The 23,533-nt window shown below is 44.9% G+C and overlaps 1 protein-coding gene across 9 annotated transcripts in view; it reads left to right on the top strand.

The window, feature by feature from the left end:
• Positions 1 to 23,533, top strand: part of hdac4 (histone deacetylase 4) — a 382,917-nt gene that overhangs the window by 151,011 nt on the left and 208,373 nt on the right. The gene's annotated exons all lie outside the window — the stretch shown is intronic.

Genomic DNA, 23,533 nt, shown 5'->3' with positions numbered 1-23,533 from the left:
AGTGAAATTAAATTTGCATTGGTGCAGACATTCGGTTTAACTACTGCCCTCCACTGTTGTAAAATGTCCTTTATCTGTTGCATCTGGAATTTGGTTTCACTAAATGCTACTGCTCGCCAGTCAAACAGATTTAATCAGTGTTTAAAAACAATTACCAGGTCCAGGGAATTATAGTATTTTGAACAAATGTAAGCTGTGATATTTTTATTTCTATCCTAATATGTTTAAATAAAAACGTAGCATTAAATGTTTGTTCCCATGAATTTATGTGAATGGCAGTCATTTTAATTTGTGGTAGATATGAAGATGGCTCCAGCAACTGGAAGCACAATCTGGTATCTCTTGCTATTTTTTGCTTTTCCTTGCCCTCTGTAATGGCATAGACAACTGCAGAATCTGCATTTTTATTAATGTAGTGTGTTATATTATACATCCAGCAACCTAATATTTAGTACAGGTAGACACAAAATGCTGGAATAACTCAGCAGGTCAGGCAGCATTTCTGCAGAGAAGGATTGGGTAACGTTTCAGGTCGTAACCCTTCTTTAGTCTGAAATTCAGCTGTAATTTCTACATGGTGAACCAAAATGTATAAAAATGGCCTTTATTAAAATCTGACAATGGGCACTTTAACCACATGTGATTTCTATTACAAATCTCAAATTGTGGAGTACAGAGGCAAATAAATAAATGATAGGTGTCCCAAACATTATGGAGGACACTGTAGCTATTCTATTAATTTCCAGTAGTAGCATACTATTTCCCTACCCCCTGTTAAGGCAACAGGAGAAAAATGGGAACAATTTCTAGAAACCGGAAGTTATTTTTATCTTGGAAGCTGCAACGTGGTTGAGAGTAGAATTTTGAGCAAAGATTTCATTGTGCTTTTCAGAAAAGTCAAAAATTATATTTGTACATTATATCTGTACATTTTTTATGTTACGTTTTGAAAAAAACAATGTTCAATAACATTTTCTCCCTTCTATGAATGGTAGATATTTGCTGGAATAGGGTTTTCAGCTTTATCTCCGATTATTGCCTCGGTTTTGTGTGGGTGTCGCAATCAGGTGTTGCAGGAGCTGCAGGAAGAACCTGGAGCTAAAAATAACTGATCTCATTCTGAGGCAGTGTTGACATTTGTTGCAACATAGACTTTATTTTAATACACACAAATTGTTGCTGTTTAATTATATTTTCTGTTTGTCTTTGCATTGGAAGACAAGGCAGTAAAATTGTAAAATATAAATGCTTCGTGGTGGGTGAGCTAAAAATTGTCTGAATTGTATTTGATATGGCAGGAACGTTCACATTGAACATCAAAAATCAAAATGTTGTAAGTAAAGCTGTGGCTAGCATTCCCTCCTCGGAGCCAGAGGTTATGGGTTCAAGTTTCAATCCAGTGACTTGGCCGCAGGCATCTAAACTGATACTTCAGTCCAGTATGTCTGTTAGGCTTTAAACTACATGCAGACTCTGCTGTCTCGGGTGTATACAAAATATACCACAGCATTATTTTGAAGAAAAGCAGAAGGTTTATCTGTACTGGTCGATATTTACACCTTGATCCAATACCGTGGGAAATATAAGGGTGTCATTATCACATGGCTGTGAGACTTGACTACTGCATCTCCTACTTTACACTCTAAAATAACCATTCAGTATAAAATGCTTCATGTTATATTGAATATTAATGTTCCAGAACCTTGTTTCTTGTGGTTATTTATTGCACAGAAGAAATCTATTGTATGTTCCTTATTGCTTGTCTGTTTGCTCAGGCAGCAGTTATAACCATCCTGTCATATGAGTTGAAGCACTAATAATAAACTAAGATACACCTTTTGATATACTAATCTGAAATTTGAATGTGGCTTTACTCTGAAATTAATACACTCAGTATTAACAGTGCTTTAATGATCGCATTTGTTGTACAATATCACTTTCTTATGCTTTGTCTTATTAATTCTTTCAAGAAATATATTTTTGCACGTGGATCTTTTTATTACTAGTGAACTTTGCTTTTGAATGGGCTTTATGCATCTTGTTAGAATAACAATTTTAACATTAATTGTGATATTAAGTAAATGTTGGTTCTTTGTTCTTGTTTTCTGGTAACTTTGGAGTCTCCCACATCACTCTCATGGGAAGCAATGGAATTGATGGTTCCTTCATTCCATTTGAATATATTTTTCGAACAGTTCATGGTTTGCTGTATTCTGCGTGTATTTTTGATGTTTTCGAGATTGCTGCAAATTTGTCAACCATTATACCCATTGTTTTTTTTGTATGGTGCATGGTTCCCTCAAAGTGGGGTGTTAGGTGGACAGTACAGGGCTCGAAATTCACGGTTGCCCGGGTGCCAATGACCACTCAAACTGCCGCCAGGCAACCTAAACGGCGAGTCATTTTGCCCGGCTTGGCAACTTGGTTTATACTGAAGATAGACACACAAAAACTGGAGTAACTCCGCGGGTCTGGCAGCATCTCTGGAGAAAAGGAACGTGACGTTTTGTGTCGGCGACGGTTGTGGGAAAGATGCTAAGTGTGGCGTGACGGAGGGTCAGAGCTAAAGACGGGCAGCAGCGGCGACGGCTCCATCTACTCCCGCACCCCGCCCCGCCCGGCGTGTTAGCGGCAGCTGCTGCCACTCCGCCAACGGCTCTTTCAAAACAGACCCTTGGAGGAGGGAGGTGTCGGTCAGAGGCGGAAGTAGAGTAGGGGTAGGGAGGGGGGGGTGATTGGAGGAGGGAGACGAACCAAAACACTCTCGACAGACCTGCATCGCAGCCAGGATCGATCCCGGTCTCCGGCGCTGCAATCGCTGGACCATCCCCGTCCCCACCCGAGAGCCTCCACACGCCCGGGGATGGCCAGAGGCGTCGGGAGTCAGACGGGCGCGGCGCCCCCAGGCCCACAGCCAGCGCAAAATCCAGCTCAGCTCTGCCTGTCCCGCCAGGTTAACCAGCAGCCATGTCTGGATTGAGACGGGGCTGTAGGCGAGACAGGCAGCTGAGCTGCATTTAGCGCTGGATTGAGCTGAAATTACCGTTCACAGAAGCCTCCGAAGCCTCGCGCGTGTGTGTGAGTGTGCGGATATTCTGTCCACGGTCTCCTCCATATTTTGGTTGCGATTTCTGTGCCTGACATGTGTTGTATGAGGAGCGCTGGCCTTCCTTCCCACCTCATCTGCCCCTTCCTCTCTCTCTTTCTCTCTCTCTCATACGCCCCCCTCCACTCCCCTTATCCTGAGAGCCCTCCTCTTCATCCCGCACTGATCCCCATTCCTGACTCTATTCAGTCCTCACTGACATCCCCTGGGCTCCCCACTCCCCCCCCCCCCCCCATCTATTTATCCTGCACTGATCTCCCTAGCCACCTCGCATTGATTCTCCTGCCACTCCCCATCAATCCTACACTGGTCCCCCAATTCATCCTGCACTGACCCCCTTCCCATCCATCCTGCACTGCTCACCCCTTCATCCTGCACTGCTCCCCCCCATCCATCCTGCACAGATCCCCCCCATTCAACCCCACTGACATCCCCCGCGCTCTCCCCTCATAATTTTACCTAATCCAACCAACACTCACTAATTCCCCTGCCTCAATCCACACCGATTCATACACACCCCCCCCCCCCCCCCCCCCCCCCCCCCCCACCCTATTGTGCTGGAAATGTCTTCAGAGCTAACATTGACTATGTTTGATAACGGAATGCAATCAAATATGTTTTAATTCCCAATGCTATTATTTGTTTTAATCCATAAAGATGGATTAATTAAATTTTGAACACGTGAAACATTAAAACCGCAGTGTTCGATTGTCACTGACACGTTATTACAGAATTCATTTTAATGGCAAATCAATGCTGTTAATATGGAGTATCAGTACTGTAGTTATTTAATGAGCAACATTCACAACTATACGTTGGATTTATCCAGGTTTTACTTCTACAGTCAGTCATATACATCACAAATTTGGTCGGGATATTTCAGTTGAAATTTTAACGTTAATTCTGAAGTGGGACTGATGGAAAAAGCGTTTATCAACAATTTTTTTTTAAATGGTGCTTACAAACTGGGTACCTTCATTGCCACATACATCTAATCTGAATGTCTGGTAATGTGGCGTCTTGACACCTTTAAATATATTACCAAACATTTGCTGCATTTATGTCCTTTGGCCATCTCTTACAACAATACAATATACAATACGGTTTATTTGTCACATTGCACATAAAGTGCAAGTGAAATGAATATGTCAGCAGCGGTACAATGATAAAGAACACACACAAAAACACAATAAAAATTTAACATAAGCATCCACCACAGCATTCATCACTGTGGTGGAAGGCACACAATTTGGCCAGTCCTCCTCCATTTTCCCCCGTGGTCGGGACCTCAACCCTCCGCAGCTGCGGGCGTCCAGATGGTAAAAGGACAAGGTACAAGTCCAGGTAAGTCCAAGATCGGCTCTTCCCCACCGGAGACCGCGGCTTTAAGTTGGTGCAGGCCGCAGGCCGGCGGTCGAGATTTAAAGTTTAAAGTTCCCACCGCGCCGCAGCCAGAAGCACCGCAGGGCCGGCGGTCGAAGCTCCCCTCCAGGGGTGATGGTAAGTCGCCACCGCGCTCGCGGTAGAAGTTGGCCGCGGGCCGGCAGTGATGGCTTCTTCTTCCCCCGGGTCCTCCACGAGCGCCAGCTGGAACTGTGCAGACCGCGCGCGGCTTCAGGCTGCCGGCTGCCGCGGGCCAGCGAAACGGAGTGCTCCCCTCCAGCGAGCCCCAGCGAGGGCTCACCCGCTCCACGCCGAGAGTCCATGCTGCGCCCGCCGCTGAAGCCCCAGGCGCGTCTCCGGGAAAGGCCGCGCCGATCCTTGCTGTTAGGTAGGCCACGGGGGAGGCGACCTGTAAAAAGTCGCCTCTCCATGGAGGAGGCAGCCGAAACGGTTTCCCCCACACCACCCCCCCACACAAAACACACAAAGAAACATTAAAAACATACTTTAAAACATACTAAAAAAAATTTTAAAAGTTGAAAAAACTAACTCGCTGCTGACAGGGCTACCGCCATTGCAGTGCCCCCACCGCCCCCCTTGTTAGTTAGTGTAATGTTAGATGGGTATAGTCAGTTTTGTCAGCTATTATCATAAAATGCCTTTAGAAAATTCCTTGCAACCTGTATATTTTGTTGTGGATAAATTATGTGGGAAGCGAGAGTGTTTCTGTAACAATAGCAATAACGACCCATGCTATGGCCATGTCATGATAATGTTCGGTCCTTCACAGAAAACATGCTTGTAGTGTGCATGGTTAAGCATATATGTTATCAAAGTCCAGGATTTATTGACACAGGTTGATCATACGCTGAATAATAGTAAGATTAAACGAGAACTTACCAGTTTGAAGTTTGATCTGTATTTTATGAGGGTATTACGTGAAGAACCCGCTCAGTGCGCAGGCGCGGCATACTTCCAAGCAGCGGTGTGGAATCACAGATAGACACAGTTATTTTGAAGTAAACATAGTAAAGATAAGGAGACATCAATTTATTAGTTTGATCCATATAATGAGGGTGGGAGCGGAGGGCACGTAATCCCTCATCGTAACTCCTCATAAAATACAGATCAAACTTCAAACTGGTAAGTTCTCGTTTAATCTTACTATTTTACTTCGGAGTCACGTGAGTGACTACGTGAAGATTTCAAAGCTCTGTGATTTCAAACCGTGTAACGGTTTCATTTCACTCACTGCCGAAGTTCTTGAGGGAGGAAGTGTTATCGTAATCAACCAATGAGTCTATTTGTAGAAAAACACAATGGTATTTTTTAAACAATAACAACAAAGAATTAAGTTGCTCCCCTGGGCTTAAATTAAATATTTGCAGTTCGTAAATCTTTACTGCAAATAAACCAGGTTTTGCCAACGGCTTATTATAAAATTTCTGAACGGTCTTTTCCCTTCCCACCATCCTGCTGTAGCCAGGATGTGGTCTATAGGCATGTCCATTCTTTAGCCGTCGACATGGATGCTGCCCTGGTGGAATAAAATTTGTACATGTTAGTGTTTATCCCAGCAGTTTCTAGCACCTGCTTGAGCCATCTCGCAATGGTTTGGCTCGTACCCCACCATAAGGTTTTTGTGACTGACCCACAAGGCTTTTCATCTCCCTCGAATATTCTGGTTGTGTCTATGTAGGATAGTAGGTGGGTCATGGCACATAACCGTGGTTCTGGTGGGTAAGCCACGACTGGATTAGGTGTTCCTGGTCTGTTCTGTTTGACCAGTCGCTGGATAACGACAGATCTGGTCTGGAGCTGTGATCATGTTGTCCAGTCGCAATAGGTGTAGTGACTGGACCCTCTGAGCGGATACAAGTGCCATCAACATGAGCGTCTTTAGTGTAGCTTGCTCGAGGCCGGGGGATCTGGCTGGTGGCCATTCCCTGAGATATGTCAGGACCACATTGATATCCCAAATATGGGTATACCTGGGCTTAGGGCTTGATATTGTAAATGCCCTTCATCAGTTTTACCACCAGTGGATGGGATCCCATCGCCTGTTGTCCTGGCGCTGGTTTGAGATAAGCAGAAAGAGCACTCTGCGCTGTGTTGATGGCACTGTAGCTGATCCCTACATCGTGGTGTAGATAGGCCAGGAACTCCAGTATGTTGGTGGCTGTAGCTGTTGCGTATGTTGTCCCTGTTTCCTGGCAGTACTTCTCCCTTTTTTGATGCTGGTTAAGTACTGCCTCTTGGTGGATGTTCGAAGGGATGCCGACATGGTGGTGATGGTTTGTTTGGACAATCCCAGTTCCAGGTAAGGTCTGTTCAAACTTGCAACCCAGGCGTTTAATTTTCTCATGGCATGGGTGTTTAGCTTACCTGGTAGGTAAGTAGCTGATAGCCAAATATGTCTTTCGACACACCATTGCCAAATCATGTTGACCAATTTGTCGCATGATAATGATTTTATGCCACCCATATGGTTAATATAAGCCATCACCGTAGTATTTATCAATTTGTAACCGAACATGCAAGTGCTGCATATTAGATACATATGCTTTTAAACCATAAAAGGCGCCCAACATCTCTAGATAGTTAATGCCCAGTGTAAGTAGTAATGATGACTCTAGGTTAGTCCATCTACCACTTGTGCTGGATATGGAGTTAGTCACTCCCCAGCCTTGAGCACTGGCATCTGTTTGAATAACTAAAGTAGGGTTAGTGATAAAGATAGGGCTGAAACTATGCCAAACGTTTTCTGCCCACCACTGTAGCTCTGATATTGCTTCAGTGGGTAAGTTCATGACACGATCATAGTGACCTGTATGTCGTTTTATTGCCTGTACCTTTGCTCTCTGTAAATTTTTTGATAGTGCAAAGGTCCGAATTGTGTAGCCGGAAATGCTGCTACCATTTCCCCAATTACTCTTGCTACTTGTCGAATAGTTGGTCGCTCGTTGACCATTAAATTGTTCCCTGATTGTGCTAATTCAACCATTTTTGCCTTTGGCAAGGTAACAGTCATATGGACTGAGTTAATTGTGAAGCCCAGGTAGTCCATGATAGTGGATGGCTTCAACTTAGATTTATCTGGATGTAGGACGAACCCCAGAGTTTCGAGGAGCTGTTTTGTAGCTGATACTGCTACCACAGCCAATTCCATCGTTTTCCCTACTATCAGAATATCCTCCAGATATGCCATGACAATATGTTTTTGTTTTCTTAGTATTGCCATAGCTGGGTTCAATATTTTGGTGAATAATCTTGGGCTGAAGTTAGCCCATAGGGCAATGCTTTGTACCATCCAGATAAATTTTAGGTATCTGCGATGATCCTTGTATATGGGTACTAGATAGTAAGCATCTTTAAGATAAATGCTTGCCATGAAGTGTCCTTTGGAATTCAGTTGTTTGGCAGTAACATATGTCTCCATTTTGAAATGTATATACTTAACAAATTTGTTTAGTGATGTTAAGTCAATGATGATGCGACAGCCACCATCTTTTTTGGTTTTAGTGAATATATTCGATACAAATTCCAAGGGTTCATGTTTGGTCTTTTCGGTGACCCCCTTTGTGATAAGTCTCACCAGTTCAGCTTGTCCCTCACGTTTCTATTTGACGGAGGGAGAAATACCCTTTGGGGCCATTGTTGAACTGGTGGCGTTTTTTCTGACATGAATTGTATTTTATATCCACTAATGCTGTTGAGTATATACTTGTAATCTCCCCCCTGTTAATAAAGCACCCTTATTCTCTATATGCTGGTAGGGACCAGACCCACCTACCTCCATGGTTATTGGCGATTCTGTTTCTTCATTTTCCTGAAGATTTTGTTCTGACATGCTGGCGATGTTGGGGGGAGGTGCATTTTCCAGAGGGTCCGCTGCGGGCCCTGATCTAAAAAGATCTTTGGGGATAATGTGCGGACCCCAAGCGTTCACCAGTCCCATATTGCGGACGTCGACTGGTGGATGCCGTGGGGTGCTGCCGCTTGGGTATCGGAGGTCTTGGTTTGCTCGTCGCCCGGGGCCTGCCCTCATTAGGCCGAAGGTTTTTGATGCTTCCTGCATCTCCTTCAGTTTTTTATTGAAATCTTTCCCAAATAGCAGCCCGTCCGTCTCCGCAGCTGGGGCTTTACACAAGCCAGCAAATTTGGGATTGAGGGCAGGTCTTATGTTTCCCTCCGGAGATTGTTGATCTCAAATTGTGTGGTACACATTAATGCCAGCACATCCTGCTGGCAGGTATCCATCTCCGTGGTCTCCACGGAACGAGCAAAGGCTGTGATGGCCGACGTCAGGAGCCTTAGGATCCGCTGTAGCTTGAGTTCTTGGGTCCGGATATGTGACCCCACATGCCCCCAGATTTCTTTGAGGGCCTCACAGTTTTCTGGTGCTGTGTGTTGTTTCAGCACCTCAGCGAGCACCTTTTCCAGTAATGGTTGATGCTGGCCGCCATTCTTGGTTCCAGCGGTGCTCCAGCCCGTGGGGTTGCTACAAGCGGTCCATCACACCCAACAGCTCTTCATGTTCCTGCACCCCTGGCATACTCCCGAATTCGTCCACCTGCCCCTGTTCCAGACCAGCCCAGCCCTGGTCACCAATGCTAGCCTGCAGTAATGAGGGAGCAAAGGGCAGTGCATGAAACACTGTGGAGGGGGTGCCTGACCTCCCTCCACGAGAGCGCTCTTTCTGCGCATCTCGCTGGAGCTGCTCCAATAGCTGTTGGATGCAGCTCAGGCGGCTGTCTCTCCTCCATTTAGGTGGAGACATGTCCCCGTCCGACGAATCGGACGCCACCGGCCGGATGCCTGTTCGGATGGCTAGACATCCAGCCCGCAGTTCAGGCACTAGCGGGACTGGGCTCGGCGCGGTGATGGGGATAGCGGAGCGCCCGGTAATTGTTCCTACCGCCTTCTTCTGGAGCTTTTGTGCCTTGTAGTAGCGAGAGCGCCCCTCAAGCAGTGCGTCTCGCAGGCACCTGCTCCGTGAGCCGCTCCAGTGGCTCAGGCGGCTCTCTCTCCCCCCGTGCGGGTGGAGAGACGTCCCGTCCGAAATCGGGAACACCTGCCGGATGCCTCTTCGGGTGGCTATGCATCCAGCCCGCTGCTCAGGTACTAGCGGGCTGGCCTCGGCACGGTGTCGGGGAATAGAGGAACACCGGGTCGCTCCTACCGCCTGTTGCTGCCCCCCTCCCCGACGGGAAAACGTTCCTCCTTGAACGGGGGACAGTTTTGTTCCAGAGCCTTTTTCTCTGCCTGTAAAAAACACAAGCAGAAAAAAGGCTCACCTGTAAAAGAAAACCCGACCTCAGGGTACTCACCTGACGGTCCGGTTCATTCTGTAGCGGGAGAGCCTAACTCCCGTTGCAGCCGCTGTTGCACTGCTGGCGTAATGCCACGCCTGCGCACTGAGCGGGTTCTTCACGTAGTCACTCACGTGACTCCGAAGTAAAATCCAACCACATTTTTGTTTGGAAGTGGAAATAAATAAAAATTCCATTAATTGCAATGTGTAAAAAGAGTTGAGATACCGTATTATAATTTTGCTGCATGTCATTGTGGTATATATCATGTCTTGATTGGTGAATATGTTAGTTTGTGACTTTATTTGAAGCAGAAATAATATGTGAATGCATAATTCCGACTGGTAACTGCGCACTTCGTCCGAGCACGCGTCATGCAAACCGTCTTAAATGATTACCTAAAATGTCATTTGGCAACCTAAAAAGCTGCCAAGGTTGCCCGGCTGGCAACAGGGAAAAAAAGTTAAGCGGTATTGTGAAGACGTTTGTTGGCACACTTGTCTTCTTTGGGAAAGACACTGAATACAAAAGTTAGAACATCATGATGCAACTTTACAAGTCTTTAGTGAGGCTACAGTTGGAGTAATGTGAGAAGTTTTGGTTGCCTAGCTTTAGAAAGGTTGTCATTAAGTTGGAAAGGGTGCAAAAGAGATGCACCAGGAATTTACCTGGGCTTGAGAGCTTGCGATATAGGGAGAGGTTAGATGGGCTGGGACCTTTTTCTTAGGAGCATTGGAGGCAGTGGGGTGACCTTATTGAGTTGTAAAGGTCATGAAGAGTCTGTCCACCTCAATACCCTTCCCAATGAAAGACGGATATGGTAAACACTCACAGTCTTTTTTACCAGGGTAGAGGATTCAAAAACTAAGAGGCACAGTCTTAAAATGAGAGAGTCAAGATTTGCAAGAGACCTTGGGGACAATTTATTTTACTCTGAGGGTAATCTGGAACTAGCTCCCAGAGGCAATTAAAAACCAATACAATTATGACTTTTAAAAGACACTAGACCAAGTTGGGTCTGTTCCTCCAACGCCCAGTTGCGGTGGGGGGGTGGGGGGGGCTAGAGGGGCGGCATGCGGCGTCACACGCACTAACCACCCCCACACACACGCTAACTACCCCCCCTTGATATTATTAATATTATTAAGAGGGGGGGGGTAGAGAGTGAGGGCAGAGAGAGAATGCGGAGAAACAGAGAGAGAGAGGGGCAGAGATAGAAGGGCAAGAGACAGGGAGAGGGGGGTGGAGGGGAGGAGGAGAGGGAGGGTGGGGAGAGAGAGAGATGGGAGGAGGGAGAGGGCGGCTGAGAGGGGGGGGGGTAGGGGAGGGGTGGAGGGGGTTTAGGGGAAGGAGGGTAGGGGAGAGGGAGGGGGGAGAGAGGGGGAGAGAGAGAGAGAGGGGGAAAAAGAGGGAGGGAGGAGAGGGGTAAGGCCGCCCAGCAGCCGTCGGCCTCAGAGTCAGCCTCAGCTCCATGGCCTTGCCTCGTCAGCGCATCCTCTCTGTACCCCCGGAGCCAGCCGGTTATCTCCGGGTCGTCACATAGGACCGATTCCCGAACGCTTCAGACCCCGAGTACGGGCAGTGGGCGGGTGGGCGTGGTCCCGAGTGAGCCTGCGGGCCGCCATCGAGGCATGGAGCGATGTGAGGAAGGTGAAAAGCAGCAGAGGGACCAGCCGAACGTGGCTTCCGCCAGCGTGACAGAGCCGGGGTGGGGGGGGAGTGGAGGAGAGCTGGGCGGCAGCAACCGTTATCGTCGCGCGGGACACGCGATGAGAAGGTGGCCCTGGCGGCCATTACTCCCTCTTGATCTTTGGTCCGTAGCACAGCGGGAGGCGAAAAAATGACTGAGGGGGGCTGGGGAAGGGTGGTGGAAAGTGCGGGGGGGGTTGGGGCGGTGCAGCGAGCAAGGGCATTGTGATGTCCGCAGCTGCCGCACAGTCAGTTTCGTGAACAACTTTATTAAAAGTCTGGGGAAGTAATTGATCAAATTCAGAGAGGAGTTAAATCGCTACCGAAATATGTAAAAATCTCAGCTTATTTGTGTCTGGTTTTTGAGAAAATACGTTTCAAATGCAAAATGACGCACACACACACACACACACACACAGTTTTAATAGATACTAGACTAAGTGCAGACCCATTGGGTCTGTTCCCCCAACGTGTGGTTGCGGGGGAGGGGGGGGTGGCATGCGGCGTCACACACACTAACTCCCCCCCCCCCCGCACACACGCTAACTACCCCCCTTGATATTATATTAATTTGCTCCTTTTACTCCATAACCGCCCTATCCACTGACGCACAGCCCCCAACTCGCAGGTGCATCTAGAGGGGGGGGGGGGGTAGAGAGTGAGAGCAGAGAGAGAATGGGGAGAGACAGAGAGAAAGGGGCAGAGACAGGGAGAGGGGGTGGAGGGGAGGAGGAGAGGGGGGGTGGGGGAGTAGGGGTGAGAGAGATAGGAGGAGAGAGAGAGATAGGAGGAGAGAGAGAGGGGGGAAGGGAAGGGAGGGGAGAGGTAGGGGGGAGGGAGGGTGGGGAGGGGATGGGGTGGAGGGGAGGGGAGGAGGGATACTTTTGACAAATTTCACCCTTTCTACACCCTTGGCACTATGACAGTCCCAGTTTATTTTGGGAAAATTAAAATCTAGAATTAAAACTGTATTAGTCTTGCAGCTGCCTGCAAACGCCCGGCATGTTTGTTCTTCTAATTCCCATTGACTATCTCTTGTGCATTCTTGAGAGGAGATCTTAAACAATGATTCCAGAAGCATAAAGCTTTAAGAAACATTTTTCAAACATTGATAGATTTCTCACACTTTCAACTGAGATTACCTAACTGAGGAGCGACGATGATTCAAACCCATCTGTTTATTCTCTCTACGATTCATTGATAGCAGTAGGGTTATAAAACAATATTTTCACGATAACCTTATCAATGTTTAGGTTCAGTTAGTCTCATTTTTCATAGTAATTTAGTGTTGAATTGTTTTCCTAAATACAGTTGTCTAAGGATATGTCAATTTCCTGGCAGGACGGAAACTACAAAGGTACACAAAAATGCTGGAGAAACTCAGCGGGTGCAGCAGCATCTATGGAGCGAAGGAAATAGGCAACGTTTCGGGCCGAAACCTTTCTTCAGACTGATGGGGGGTGGGGGGAGGCAGGGAGAAGAAAAGAAAAAGGAGAATTTGTGAGAATTCAATGTTCATGCCACCAGGATGCAGACTCCCCAAGCGGAATATGAGGTGCTGTTCCTCCAATTTCCGGTGTTGCTCACTCTGGCCGTGGAGGAGGCCCAGCACAGAGAGGTCGGATACGGAATGGGAGGGGGAGTTGAAGTGAAAGGTGAGGACCAGGGGGACTCTGCCCTTGTTGCGAGTGAGGGGGATGGGGAGAGAGAGCAGTGTTACGGGGTATGGAGGAGACCCTGGTGCGAGCCTCATCTATAGTAGGGGAGGGGAACCCCCGTTCCCTGAAGAATGAGGACATTTGCGATGCCCTGGTGTGGAACACCTCATCCTGGGAGCAGATGTGACGTAGACGGAGGAATTGTGAATAGGGGATGGAGTCCTTACAGGAAGCAGGGTGGGAGGAAGAGTAGTCAAGATAGCCGTGGGAGTCAGTGGGTTTATAGTGGATGTCGGTGAGAAGTGCGATGGAGACGGAAACTACTGTGGACGATATAGTAGCAATGTTACAAAATTTTGAGATTTTAAAAACCAAGTCTGCAATTTATCCCATCAGATAAAGCATAAAAAGAAGTTTAATTTGACACCTAATTCACTTTCATATCTTCAGTATTAAAAATGTTATGGCCATTTTCATACTCAGAAATTAGCATCTTGTTCCCTATTGCTTTTGCATTGAATTGACACAAAAGCTGTGATCGAGGACAGTCAAAAGCCCATAACTTTCTTAAAAATTAAGAGAACTGAATTAAATTTTCAGTTATAATAGATTGAAGTATTCTGAAACAAATATAAAACATCTTACTTGGATGACCTGAAATTAAAGCATATAATTAGTTAATTACCTAATTGTAGCTAATTACAAAATTGACTGTTGTGACGGATATAGTAATAAACGCCCAGACTGCTTTGAAAATTCAAAAATGTGACATTCTCAAGATCAGAACTTTAATATTATTGTATTATATGCTGTAAGTCCAATAAGTTACAATTTCTAGCAATAGACCATGTCTTTGTGGAGAAGATCAGTTGCTAGCTGGTACATTGGCATATCATAATCAGTAGCATCTTCTCCCCAGATTGTAACCAATAAGCAACTCTGTACACCTTGTTTTTCCTCAACTTTTCAATGTTGACATTGTAAACTTCAAGTTTTTGCTCTTCAAACCACACATGACATGCCTTTCTGCCCACAACATTCCCATTAAGAATGTCCTGTAGATTCCATTTTTTAAGAAAAGGATAATTTTTAAAAATAGCCTGTATCCAAATAACAAACTAATCCCATTCACACAAGAATTCACAATATAACATGATTTTTAAATCTCACTGTCATGTACATATGCCAGATGGAAGGAATTTAATGGTTAATTCCCAGAAATTAATCTAGAAACATCCACTCAATATAATCATAATAATTATTATTTTTTGCACAATACATGGGACTAAAACTGATATTTAGTATAAAAACATCAGAAAATCCTTCAGAGGGGCGAACCCTCGAAAAGCGCTTGGACCTGATGGTATACCCGGTCGTGTTCTAAAAACCTGTGCGGACCAACTGGCTGGAGATTTTACGGACATTTTCAACCTCTCACTTCTGAGGTCTGAGGTCCCCACCTGCTTTAAAAGAACATCAATTATACCAGTGCCCAAGAAGAGTAAGGTGACGTGCCTCAATGACTATCGACCAGTGGCACTAACGTCGGTAGTGATGAAGTGCTTTGAGAGGTTGATCATGGAGAAAATCAACTCCTACCTCGATAAAAACCTGGAACCACTGCAGTTCGCTTACCGCCACAACAGATCAATGGTGGATGCGATCTCGCTGGCCCTCCACTCCGCTCTGGACCACTTGGACAACAAAAACTCATATGTCAGGCTGTTATTCATCGATTACAGCTCGGCATTTAACACAATCATCCCCTCCAAGCTGGTTACCAAACTTGCAGAACTGGGTCTCTGTGCATCCATCTGCAATTGGATCCTCGACTTCCTCATTCACAGACCACAGTCTGTTCGTATTGGTAGAAATGTGTCAGCCGCGATAACAATCAACACGGGAGCACCTCAAGGCTGCGTGCTCAGGCCCCTGCTGTACTCCCTCTATACTCATGACTGCGTAGCTGGTCACAGTGCGAGCTCCATCATCAAGTTTGCTGACGACACCACTGTTGTGGGACATATCACTGATGGGGATGAGAAGAGTATAGAAGAGAGATCGAGCAACTGTCCATATGGTGCCAGCGCAATAACCTGGCCCTCAACACCAGCAAAACCAAGGAACTGATTGTGGACATTGGGAAGAGTAGGATGGGGACCCACAGCCCCGTTTATATCAACGGGGTTGAAAGGGTCAAGAGCTTCAAATTCCTGGGCGTGCCTGCCTGTCCCGCTGAGTTACTCCAGCATTTTGTGTCTACCTTATTTTTAAAAACAAACCCAGGTCCCGCAATGTTTTAAAACACACAAAAAAAAAAGATTACGTTTTTTGCAGCATTCGGGCCCCCCCTCCACCCGTCCGGGGAAATGAAAGTGTTTATTTTTTTGTAATAAAGGAGGGAGAAGGGTGAAATCGCTCAGTAACGGGTCATGGCAGCTATCGAAAAAGTCGACCCGAAATATCACCTATTCCTTCTCTCCAGAAATGCTGCCTGATCCGCTGAGTTACTCCAGCCTTTTGTGTCTGTCTTTGGTTTAAACCAGCATCTGCAGTTCCTCCCTGTACAAGGTATGTGCCGTTTTAACTGAACGCATAACTGAAGTCGGGTTGGGTCAAAGATTGGGTCGGGTTTACTGAAATGGCGAAAGTTACGTTCCGTTGCGCTCTGTTGCGTACTACACGTCAGTCCATTGGATTTGCAGGAGTGGTCTATCTTGCTCCGCTCTAGGATGTTTGTTCACAACTTCAATGATCAAGCACAATTTTCTCACGTGCTAGTGGAAACTTATTAGCTAAAATTACCTTTTTATTTACCAGATCAAATGAACATGTTATACAGAAAGTCATGGCAGGGAAATTTGTATTGATGTTGTGTATCAGTTATGTATATCTCATAATATAATTTGATGAGAACAGAATGCCAATCTTGACTAAAGCACATTTATTACTTTTGTGAGTAAATGCTTAGAAAAGAAAGTGGTGTAGATTCTTATCTCTTAACTTGTATAATACCCTTTCAGATTATTTTCCATTTGAAAAGGTGTTATTCCAAAACAGTGGGATAATGATTTGAAGTAGATGGTCTAATTATGTAGATAGTGTTTTGTAATGAGTATTGTTGAGTGCTTAGTGTTGGTTCACAGTATGGGAGGAGCAGTGAACCACAAGGTGAAGCAAAATACAAAAGCAATGTTTAATTTTAGACAACAGCTCTGACTCCAGGACTCTGAGGGTGATTATGCTGAACTTATGGCCTTATCATCTGCTGTGTTAAAGCCTGCAGCGTTACCAAGCTTCAGCAGTTTGATGTTCATTGCTTATTCAATTTTGTTAAAACCACTGACATCAGACCAGTGACGGGGAGGGACAACTATGCATATTATAATGTGCTTTTGAAACTAGTCATAACATGTATCATTACCTGAGATATTGCTGAAAATCTTAACTGTACTAGACAGTTTCAACCAAGGGTATAGCAAACAGAAGATAAAACAATATCATTGTTCAGGAAATATAAATAAAAATAGATCATACTTTAAACATTGAATAAATAGGTTAACTAGCATCCGTGGAAAGACTTTCCCAGTTTTGAAGAGAAACTTTTCTCTCTCCACCGATGCTGCCTGGCATCTGAGTTTGTTTTTACAATTTTTCTGTTATCATGAAAGACTTCCAGCATATATGATTTTTTAAAATTGATTTGCATTTATGGTCAAGAAACTGAAAGTAAGTATCCAGGTACAGCAGGCAGTGATGAAAGGCCTTCATTGCGAGAGGATTTGAGTTTAGGAACAAGGAAGTCCGACTGCAGTTGTACAGGGCCCTGGTGAGACCGCACCTGGTGTACTGTGTACAATTTTGGTCTCCTAATTTGAGGAAGGACATTATTGCTATTGAGGAAGTGCAGCGTAGGTTCACCAGATTAATTCCCGGGATGGCGGGACTGACATATGATGAAAGAATGGGTCGACTGGGCTTGTATTCACTGGAATTTAGAAGGATGAGAGGAGATCTTATACAAAAAATAAAAAATTCTTAAAGGATTGGACAGGCTAGATACAGGAAAAATGGTCTCGATCAGTCTGACGAAAGGTCTCGACACAAAACGTCACCCATTCCTTCTCTCCAGAGATGCTGCCTGACCCGCTGAGTTACTCCAGCATTTTGTGTCTACCTTCAATTTAAACCAGCATCCCTAATTCTTTCCTACACAAAATGTTCTCGATGTTGGGGGAATCCAGACCAGGGGTCACAGTTTAAGAATAAGGGGTAGGCGATTTAGGACTGAGATGAGGAATAACTTTTTCACCCAGAGAGTTGTGAATCTGTGGAATTCTCTGCAACAGAAGGCAGTGGAGGTCAATTCACTGGATATTTTCAAGAGGGAGTTTGATTTAGCTCTTAAGGCTAAAGGAATCAAGGGATATGGGGATAAAACAGGAACGGGGTAGTGATTTTAAATGATCAGCCATGATCATATTAAATGGCGGTGCTGGCTCGAAGGGCCGAATGGCCAACTCCTGCACCTATTTTTCGATGTTTCTTCTAAGTTTCTAAAAATACTTGGGTGTTAGGGGGTGGGTAAGAGGTGAGAGTGATTATGCAATTTCTTCAGCCAGGGTAGGTTGAAGTATACAGGCTGTTCCCTGGTTATGGACACCTGACGTATGGTTACCTCTACATACAAACAAACTCCCATAATATTAAATTCAAAAGTCAGATGTACAGGTAGTTCTGCTATAACACAGGGTCTTAAATGTTGTAATTAGGTACACTCTCACTATTTTGTAATTTAGTACTCTCTCTTTCTCCCCAGCAGGCAGGGTTGACCTCTTGTATAACAATATGTCCATTTCAAGTATTAGTTGAGAAAGCCAACTGTGAATTGCTTCCAACAGAATTTTTTATATCTCCTTTGGCCAAGCTTTTGGTCATTTATCTTAACATGTTCCTGTGAAGCACCCTGGAACATATTGATATGTTAAATAATTTTCAAAATCTGTAGGACAATTTCAAACATGTTTAGCAAAGGAAATATAAAGGAATTTGGAAAAGACAAAACAAAGGGAATCTTGAAACAATAATACAATCTGGAAAACGTTTGCTGTAATCAAGTTGTCCAAACAGTTCTAGGACTTAGTTAAAATGATAAGAAACCAAATTCAAGTCTAGTTAGGGAGCTCAATCAAGACATATTCTTAATATTCTTGGTATTTTACTCTATAGGTTAAAAATTAAAGTATACACAGAAATGATCAAGAACTCCTGAATGACATTAAAACCAAATAATTATTAAGGTGTGATTTCAATGAGTACAATCATTGTTCTTCTCCCTCCTTCATGGTGGTCCCCCCACACAGGGTCCTCCTTTGTTCCTCTCCCCGGCAGCGGCATCCTCACTTCCATTTAGTCCATTGGTCGGTGCCATCATCGACCGCTGCACCGACCTCTCCACTATCGCTGCCGGGTCCTCTCTGGACACCTCTATGGCACCGACCCAAGATCCAGCCACGGACCCTGACCCACAGGGCTCCCGTGGGAAACGGGCTCCGTGGCCTCTGTCGGCCGCGGGCTCCGACCCGCGAAGCTCTGGCCTTGGCTTCTCCGCGGGCTCTCCATCGGCCGCGGGCTCAGACCCACGGGCTCCGTGGACTCCATCGTCCGCGCGCTCCGACCTGCGAGGCTCCGGCCTCATCTTCTCTGCGACCCGCTGGGAGTTGTCTGCCCGTCGGGAGGCATATTGTTGGAACAAAGGATCTTAGTTGTGGTTATTCATGTTGCTGATGCCATCTGCTTCAACATCTTCTGGACTTAGTTCCCGTTGCATTAGTGAACTTGTAGGAACAATACCAGCATAGAACAATTTATAATGAATTGCCAAAATGTGCCATAGCTAACAGTCCGTGTTTCAATCCATGCTTTTTATATTATTTTGTGACGTGGTATTTCACAGTGATTAGTTATAAGCAGATATCATGTTAAATACATGTAATTATGTACAGAAGCACGCATTTATATCTGATCCTAGATTGTCTTTTTGTTTTAGCTGTTCAGTTACTGCTTTTTCAAGCAGCAATTGTCTGGAAGTTAGAATCTGAATATTGCCTTTGTGCTTTCATTAACATCTTGAATACTGGCGGTTTTCATAATTTTTTGAGGCAAATTGAATGAAAGCAGTTCTATTTTGCCATAAAATATTCATGAATTACAGGCCTTTTGTATTGACGTGGGTTACATTAAGTAGAAAACCTCTTTCCAAATTTCATGAGGGCAGAGGGAGGTCAGTTGTAATCAATGTTTCTGTCAGGAACTTGTGGCATTTGACTTGTTCCTGTACCATAGAAATGTGCGAGTCATGGCTGATAGAAAGCATGACATTCAAATTAAAAGAAAAAGCTATATTTTACATCCTGAAAATATTTTAATTAGTTTGCAGATTTTAACATAGAGAATCATTAAACAACTAAGATAAATGAAGATACTAAAGACTGCAGATGCTGGAATCTGGAGTAAAATAAAATAAACTGCTTGAGGAACTCAGCGGTGAAGCAGCATCTGTGGCAGTAAATGGACAGTAGCATTGAGACCAGTCCAAAGGAAAGGTCTCAAGCCAAAATGCCGAATCTATTTTCTTCCACAGGTGCTTCCTGATTTGCTCAGTTCCTCCAGCCAAATCGTAGAAATAGATCTACACTTACTTCACATTTATTTTATAGGAGGTAATAAACTCCAGTAAATGTTAACCCAAATGATCCAATCTGTCTCTACAAGTCAGGCATCAGTCTGGGTGTATTTATTTTCATTTGAAATGCATGTAAATTGTTGGGAGAGTTTAGGAGATACATTGTTGTTTGTACGTGGTTTATTATCTGTTATAATGCCTAATAATTCTGAATTAAAGAGCTGACATTCAATCCTGACAGTTCTCAATTCTTCCCAAGTGATTTTTGCTTATTTGTTCAAGTACCATTAAAATCTGTGCATGATTTATATGGATCCTATTGCCAAAGCTAGGAAATGTAATAGCCAAAGCTAGGAAATAAATACTGTGTAGATCACTGTAAAATGTAAAACCTTCTTGTGACGTGAAATAATACTTCAACGATTACACCATGTTGCAAGGTGGTAAAATAAGTTCTGTTTGATCTTGATCTCAGGGTGTGTGAAATTTTAAGATTCTGTGATCAATGGATTTCCCCAATGCTCCAGTTTCCTCCCACATCCCAAAGATTAATTGGCTATTGTAAGTTGTCTCCATTTGAAATTGAATGGCAGGAGAATCGGAGCAAAGTAAACGTGAGAGACAATAAGTTACAGAAAAATAAGTAGGGAGTGAAACAGGTAATGTTCTGTGTGCCAGCATAGACTCACTGGGACATGGTTTCCTATGTCATACTAAACATTAGATAGATTCAAATGCCACACAATTAAATAGTGGTAATACTAAACCAAGTTATTTCCTGAGCCATTTCCTGTAAAGTTGAGAAATGAATAGTGGTAAGTCTGAAAAAGGGTCCTTACCAGAAACGTGTGTATCCATTTCTCTCCAGATACTGCCCAACACGCAGCAGTTTGCCTTTTCCAACTAAATTGTGGTTCCACTTGACCATCTTTAATTATAATTTGAAACATTATATAAAGCTGTATTTGCCTTTACATAAAAGATGTAGCAAACGGAATTTCTCATGTTGGTTACATACATGCTACTATTCGTAAAGTACTAAATGCAAATGATCTGTCTGATTTAATCTGCTATCATATTTCAGATATGTTACACAATCAGCATGAAAATAAACGTATTCCAAACTGATTTGAAGACTTACCCACTGCAAACAAGGTCTTTATGCCACAGCTTTGAAAGGGCAGCTGTGCTTTGAAATGGAGCACGTCTATCTGAATAGATATTTTAGCAGCTTTTGGGCTACATTTTGGGCACACAGCATAAAGAAGCACTAAACAGAACAAACAGGCTATGTCTACTATATTTCACAAGCTAAGTATATAATTGCTTGTAAAGAAGAAAATCTTGCAAGGGAAAATTGTACAAAGAGAATCTACACAGTATCATGTTGTTCAGGATGAAATTTCTCTTTTTTATTTCATGCTTATATTTTCTTATGAAATAAGAGGCCATCAATTCCATTTGAGTTTGTGATAGCTCTCGGATCATACCCTATCTCTGACATTTCCTGTAACGTTTTCTTTAACATCCTCTTAAACTGTTTCCTGAATCTCTTGTATCCACTATCCCCCTCACCCCTACTCCCTCTACACGCGGTGCAATTTGCAGAGGTAGTAAGTTACTATTGTATCTTTAGAATGTGGGAAACAGTAGGATGAACTTGGAGAAACCCACAAAGTCATAGAGAATATTCAAACAGACATTTGGTGGAGCCATATGGCTGCCGCTTAATTGCTGTGCCAGTACCGCCACTATAAATTCATGTTTTGTGGGTCAGATTGATGGTAGTCAGCTGGAAAAAAATGAATACAATCGTACATTAATTGATTTGCTTTGTTTTATTTTGTGATAAAAGTGTTATCACCTGGAAGTTGTGTTTGCCACTGTAATACCCCTGAACATTTCAGTGGAACGAACACACACACACACACACACACACACACACACACACACACACACACACACACACACACACACACACACACACACACACACCTTACTTCACCAGCGGGGGGGAGCGCTGTCTGAATGAAATTCACACGGTGATACAGACACACACCACGATGAACAGGAAGGTTGGCGCTGTAATTAAGACGGCTAAAGCACAGTGTACGGTAAGTCCTTTAAAAGAGAGGGGGGAGAAGGAGGGGGAAGGAGTGGAGACAACTTTTAAGAAGCCAGAGATACATGGCTGTGAAGCTCAGCGGAATTTAACATTACCAGTCGGTTTTCCTTGGTTCTAAAAACTACAGCTTATGTTTTTTTCCCCAATGAGCCAATGAAATTCACCGGTCAGCACCGGCTACAACCTATGAGAACCTTCGACCTCCTGGCGATCCACCTACGGCACGAGAATTCTCGCTACTCTCCATGGCGGCTTCATTCTGGTCGCCGCTAATTTTTCAACATGTTGAAAAATTCGCGCCGACAGGAATGAGGCCACGACTAGTTCCCAGAATGCGGGAACTCCTCACGACCATGAAGGTGACTCCCTGGCAACCACCCGCGAACCACCCCGGCAACTCTACCCCTGGCTCCGCGGCGCTCCAAATCCAGCGCCGCCCGCGGCCGGACGCCCGCAGCCCCAGCTCCGCGATGTTGGGAGTCGGCGGCCACAGCGCTCCGGAGCTTACCACACGGCGACCCGGTAAGGCATTGCCCGCTCCCCGCTGGTATCCCAGCGTTGTGGCAGCCGACTCCCAACATCGCGGAGCTGGGGCTGCGGGCGTCCGGCAGCGGGCCGCGCTGGATTTGGAGCGCCGCGCAGCCAGGGGTAGAGTTCGCCGGGGTCGGAGCTCCAACCGGCGCCGCCCGCGGCCGGACGCCCGCAGCCCCAGCTCCGCGATGTTGGGAGTCGGCGGCCACAGCGCTCCGGAGCTTACTGCACGGCGACCCGGTAAGGCATTGCCCGCTCCCCGCCTCTCCGACCAGGTAGGGGACTAAGAATTAAAGTTTCCCCCTTCACCCCCCACCACATAAAATCCCTCCAAACTAACTGACTAACATTTAAGCAATGATTTACAATGATTCCCCGGTCTCCGGGGAGGAGGCAGCCGCTCCAGACTTTTCAAGCCGCCCGTGCTACCTACCTAATCTACGCTAAAAATCTTCCATTCCGAAATCCGAAAAATTCCGAAATCCAAGAAGTGTCTGGTCCCACAGCTTTCGGATAAAAGGTTGTGTACCTGTACTTGTAAGTCTGTATCTGCTTCCCAGGGTAATCGGGATGGAAATTAAATGTGGTGTAGGCAGCTAGACCCTCATTCCATGACAAAATGAAAATTGTTGCATCACCCACATTCCAAGAACAAATGAAGAAACAAGATTTGTTAGTGGGAGATGAACCTAATTATTACTATCCCTGATTGATTAAAGTTTCAGCAATGGAGTAAATAATTCTTCGCGTATGTAAACCTGATATTCTCACGTTCCCAACATGATGCACAAACAGGGATGACCGCATTCTCTTCGGAGCTAGTAAAAATTCAATTAATTGCCATAGACTAAGATTAGATAACCACAAGTTTTTAGTTGATAACTCCATGTGAGCAATTGCCAATGAGTTGTGATGCACATACTATAGTTCTAAGTCCTGAATGTGCACATATAAGCCTGCAATTACCAGTAATAATACGTCCATTATGTGCAAAAGGACTTGGGAGTACTGGTGCAGGATTCTCAAAAAGTTGTTCTGCAAGTC

This window comes from Amblyraja radiata, chromosome 7 (genome assembly GCF_010909765.2).
Source record: "Amblyraja radiata isolate CabotCenter1 chromosome 7, sAmbRad1.1.pri, whole genome shotgun sequence".
In the NCBI taxonomy this organism is placed as follows: Eukaryota; Metazoa; Chordata; class Chondrichthyes; order Rajiformes; family Rajidae; genus Amblyraja; species Amblyraja radiata.
This window is presented reverse-complemented; position numbering and strand designations above follow the sequence as displayed.